Below are 5,425 nucleotides of genomic sequence, written 5' to 3'. Positions count from 1 at the left end.
GAGGCATTTCTACTAACTTACAAGCATAAGTTGCAACATGTGAGGGGGGGAGAAATTTTTGGAAAATTGACCCTCTTCAAGCAATGGAGCCACCAGAGTTTGTCAAGCTTGCTAGCAGGCCTAAAACTAAGAGAGTTAGACAGAAAGATGAAGCACTTAAGAGGCAAGGTGAGTGGGCTGTGTCAAGAAAAGGTAGAATAATGACATGTAGCAATTGTGGAAAGCCAAATCATAACGTTAGAGGTTGCGACAAGGTATTTTATTAAATAGTTTAATTAACAGTTGTATGGAGTATTTATATTTTCTAACTTTTTGCTTGTCACAGTCAAAAATGAAAAAATGTTTGCTACGGAAAAGGTAAAGAAAAAGCAGCGTAAAATAAATTTAGTTGATGAGGGAGAACCTTCTCAAACTTAAGAGAGCATCAACCTAACAACCCCTCAAGAAACACAAAATAGTCAAAGTAGCATGTTATGTGACTATGAACATGATGAAGATCCTTGTCTACATCCTACAGTTATTTCAGAGACTCTTACTAGGCTTCAAATGAGACAACATATATCAACAGGGACAAGGGTAATAAGCTTCAAAGGTGACCACAATGGTATAAGTGATCCAACAAATCTTCCAATACAACCAAAAAGCTTAACTTGAAAAGGTAAAGATGCAATTACGTTCAATCAACTGAAAGTTCAAAGTCAAGAAAGAATTGCAAAGTTGAAGCCAAAAAAGGGACAATATCAGTTTGGTTAATTTTTGTTAAGTTTGTGGACAATTTAATTTGATGATGTAACTATTGTTTAAACAGTACTTTTGGGAAAATAGCTTTTGCAAAGTTGGAAATATCGCATCAAAACTTATGTTGTATAAGTTTTGGGGTTATATTGTGACATCCAGACGATATTTGATGATTTCATGTTATTTTGTGTTACATTGGCAGTTTAGTATGCTGAATATTATGTTAAGTTTTCTAAAATTTTGATTGAATTCTACAGTATTTCGTGTTGAATCGTGCAGTCTAGTTTGTTGAAATATTATGTTTAGTTTTCTGAATTTTGGTCGAGATCGACAGTTTGTGCAGTTTTACTTGATTTGTTATACTTGGCAGTTGCACTCTTATAAGAAATGTTGTTGCACTTTGAGGCTAATTGCTGCTGTATTTTGATGCCAGCATTGTTGCACTTTTGAGGCAAATCACTACTACATTTTAAACCAAATTTGTGGCTATATTTTGAGACTAAATTTGTGACTATATTTTGAGATAGTGTGCTGCCACATATGGATGGAACTACATATTTTAGCCAAACTCTTGCTACATTTTTTACCATTTGTTACTATATTTTGAGGTGAAATGTTGTTGTGTTAGTTAGTTAGCATATGGATGGAACTAAGCTCATATTTTTGGGCTAATGTGTGGCTTCATGTTGATGAAAATAGTTGTTGCACCGTAGCTATTAAACAAATGTTGCTAACCTAGCTACTTCATGTTGATCAATATCTTCCTTGAAGAAAAATCGAGGTATTTTGTTCGAAATTGTTATCATGAGATATAAAAATAATTAATATAGCAGCAACACAACTATATAGCAACTATATAATTGAACTAATTGAACTCATATTATTGAGATTATAAAGACCAACTAACTAATATGTTTTATATGAGTTGCCAAGCTATAGAATGTGCTTACAGAAAAAGACGATCTTTATGCTCTGAAAGCAGAAATCTTCAACATCAAGATTCGAACTTTTCAGGCGGCACAAGCAGAGGAATTTCGATGGAGTTAGTTGACCGAGTTGGGCTGATTTTAATATTGACTAGTTTGTCTATTTTCACATATTATACCTTCTGTTGTCATCATTCTGCCTCTTGTTGACAGCGATCATTTCGTGCATAAGTATTTTCTACCTCAAGAATACGCAATTCTCATTTCTGTATATGCTGCAGTGGCACTAATCTGCTTCTTGAGCATCTGTATTGGATACTTCATGCTCGAGTCCAAGAAGAAGAAGGCATGATAAGGCTATGGCAAGTCTTTTTTTTGCTCTATCGAATTCATGATAATTGATAATTTTTTCTTGATATCTTTTTAGCGCTTCTCGTTTTAAATATCCCATGTCATAGATCACATAGATTTTTCTGTATTCTTGAGTTCCTATGAGTTTCCTAGCTGATTTTTTTTATAAAATTTTCAAAGAACACTGGGTGTTACAGCAAACTTGTCAATGATAATAATATTTTTGAAATTACATAACCAACATAACAGGGGAACATTATCATGAGTTGAGCTTGATTATCAATAAATATTACAAGAAAATTTCCATGAGTTGAGCTTGATTATCAACTGTACATTAAAAAAAATCAGGATACTTCACCTAACATTACACAAGTTCACTAATTCATCACTTCATCACCCGCAAGGCAACAGACCCAATAACAAAAGCACACAAAATCATAATTAACGTGTTCATCTTCTTCACTTTATCTTCCAATAACCTTGATTTGTTTACTTCAAAATTGGTTGAACCGTTCATTGCATCCACTTTTTCCTTCAAGTTATCTTAATTGTGTCCAACATCATGTTGAAGTATCAACTTTAATCGTAGCCGCATTCGATTGAGTCTTTAAATTATTTATTAGAACCACCGCTCTATCTGAAAACACGTTGTCGTGCCACTCGCAGTAGCCACATGAATTTTTCTGTGAAGTGTAATCAAAACAACTTCAATTTATCAGAAAAATAAAACAAAGGTTTAAACTCAATAATTGAACTTACTTCAGGTTTAGAACATTGATAAAAAATTCAGATTTAGGACACTGATAAAGTTTGAATCATACTCAAGGCTATAAAGTTTGAAGAAGAAAATAAATCATACCTTTGAGCAAAAATCTTTGCGATGAAGAAACTCCAAGTTGCAGACGTTGCTGGAGAGCAAGAACTCAATCACCCATTAGGTTTTTTGCTTTTGAAAGACAAATTGGGTGGGTTAATGTTACATATTAGGTCGGGTCAAGTTATTGGAGCGGAGCGGGTTATATCCAAATTTAATTTATTTTAAATTGAATAGTTCACTAAATCTCAGTCATCCACGTGTCATCTGTTAGTCATAAGGGTATATTTAGCCCGAAGTATAATGGAATGGGTATATTTAGCTCGAAAGTATAACTAGGGGTATATTTAAACTATTTCATATAGTACAGGGGTATATTTGGCCCTTTGCCGTTTTGTAAAATATAACATAATACTGTTACAAAAAATTGTGTTAAGTAATATTGAACTCAAAATCTCTTATAACTTAAAACCAGAGACTAAATTAATAGATGATAAATATATCGTACATAAAATAATTAAATCTGTATTATTTATATATATCAATTTCATAAAATTTTTTGCATATGTCACTGAAACATCGAGAAGTGGAAGGTGATTGGTCTGAATTTTGTGCACATGCACTTCATTCTCATCGTGATAGCTTTAACTAGCCAAATTATTATTGTTGCATTTTCTTTTGACTAGGGATGAAAATGGGTTAGGCGGGGCAGGTTGAGTTTTGACCCGTAAATTTCTAATTTTCATCCGCCTCGCTCTGTTCTACAGAAAAAAAAAATTCTCACAAAAGTTTCATGATGAAATTAAACTATGCATTAATATGCAGAAACCCCAAAAGTTAATTACAATAAACTTGGCTGATAAACCCTCCAAATCCACCCTATTTATTATTTTAAGTTATACCAAGTCAAAACCGTTTAGCATTGTTATTTAATTTATAAATAAATCTTTGTAAGACTACAATGGTGAACTTTTCAAGTAATTTCTTTGTCATTCATGTTTGAAAAATTCCCTAGCAATATCACTTTTGTTTCTTTTAACACTAACATATCATCCAACTATTTTTATTTACTCAAAATATACTTGACAGTTGACACAATAAGAACTCTTTTTTCTCCTAATGAAATGACATGTCACATTATTCTCTTTTTTAACAATAAATTTTTTAACTCTTTTAAACCATTCATATTTTATACCCAATAAAAAATTATTACTTTTCCATATTGTTAAAAAAAAGGGAATTTTTATTGTTGTTAAAAACTTCATGTCACATTTTAAACACCGTTTTTACTTTTATTTGTTTATTATATTAAAAAATAAAGTTACATTTATATTTATAGTATTTACACTATTTTCTAGTGTGCCAACTGTGTAATTGCAGCCTTCAGTTGTCGGCTAGATGAACTTGAGATGAATTGGACCTCAGCCTGAAGAGCTCTTCTTTTATGTTGACGAAGAGATTGAAAGAATGAAACTCCAACACATTGATTGAGTTAGCTAGAAGCATGAACTTCAATTTAAGTAGGACCAGTTATAGAGATAAAGAAAATAAGAGGTTTGTGATTGTATTAAAATACCACTTGACAAAACATAATCAATTTTTTATAGCTGACTAATTGATCCATAAGAGCGGTAAGAAATGATATTTATCCACACACATAAAATTAAATATTTTAAATTAGACCCTTCTCCACCTTGCCCCACCTCCTCATATATATAAAATTCATCCCCCCCCCTCCCCCACCCCAATATATATTTGAATCTGCTCACTATCTACCTTGACAAGTATATCAACCACATGAATTCTCAAGTGACAAAAACGTTTTCCTAACTATTTTGTCTCTTCCTCACCTTTTTTTTTTCCCCATTATATAATGGCTCATGAGTGAACATTATTGAACAAGGACCAATCTCTTTCATTACGGTTTTTTACTTTATAAAGACAGAAAATATCAGCAATCCGTCTTGAAGAAATATATATGAGCCAAGTGGAATTCAACCACAACCATATGGACATCTCAACCAATGATCTAATTCGAAATAAATAATTTTGACTTGAAACATATTCTCCCATTAACATTCGAAATAATATTGAATTTCCTTAAGTTATTCATGTGTTTACTTCTTTATAGTATGATTTTCTTTGGTGAAAATCTTTGATCTGCCACTAAGGAATTTTATGTCTACAAGTTACATATAGTGGGATACAAATAGAAATCTTTTGAATTACCTGATAATATATTTTTTTCTGACTAAAAATTTACTAATATATTATATAGTTTGGTAAGTAACTTGTTATTTGTTAATTACTTTTTGTAGAATATATGCATATCTTCAATAGTTTTTAATTGTTCATCTTTGTGATCCTCAATTTGTACACAATCTTTTCTCCTTTTTTTTGGAAATAAAACGTCATCAACCAACTTAAAGATTATTGGAGACAAAATTATTTCTCATTTGGAAATTGCATTTTTGAGATATATAGTTATATCGTGTCAAAACAAATTAATTTAATCATTTTCAGAAACTTTAAAAAAGGCTACAGAGAAGTGTGGTTTCAGCTTTTCAATGTCAATTCACTATCCCAGTCAATGGTG

General features: G+C 31.6%; 1 long non-coding RNA gene and 1 pseudogene across 1 annotated transcript; both read left to right on the top strand.

The window, feature by feature from the left end:
* Nucleotides 1-6: 6 nt before the first annotated feature.
* On the top strand, nt 7-916 carry LOC107060785 (uncharacterized). Its single transcript, XR_001473524.1, has 2 exons — nt 7-254; nt 326-916. It is a non-coding gene; the product is annotated as an uncharacterized lncRNA (long non-coding RNA).
* Nucleotides 917-1,678: 762 nt separating this feature from the next.
* LOC102590875 (dolichol phosphate-mannose biosynthesis regulatory protein pseudogene) lies at nt 1,679-2,021 on the top strand (annotated as a pseudogene).
* The last annotated feature ends 3,404 nt before the right edge of the window (nt 2,022-5,425 follow it).

This window comes from Solanum tuberosum, unplaced genomic scaffold (assembly GCF_000226075.1).
Source record: "Solanum tuberosum cultivar DM 1-3 516 R44 unplaced genomic scaffold, SolTub_3.0 scf00099, whole genome shotgun sequence".
In the NCBI taxonomy this organism is placed as follows: Eukaryota; Viridiplantae; Streptophyta; class Magnoliopsida; order Solanales; family Solanaceae; genus Solanum; species Solanum tuberosum.
This window is presented reverse-complemented; position numbering and strand designations above follow the sequence as displayed.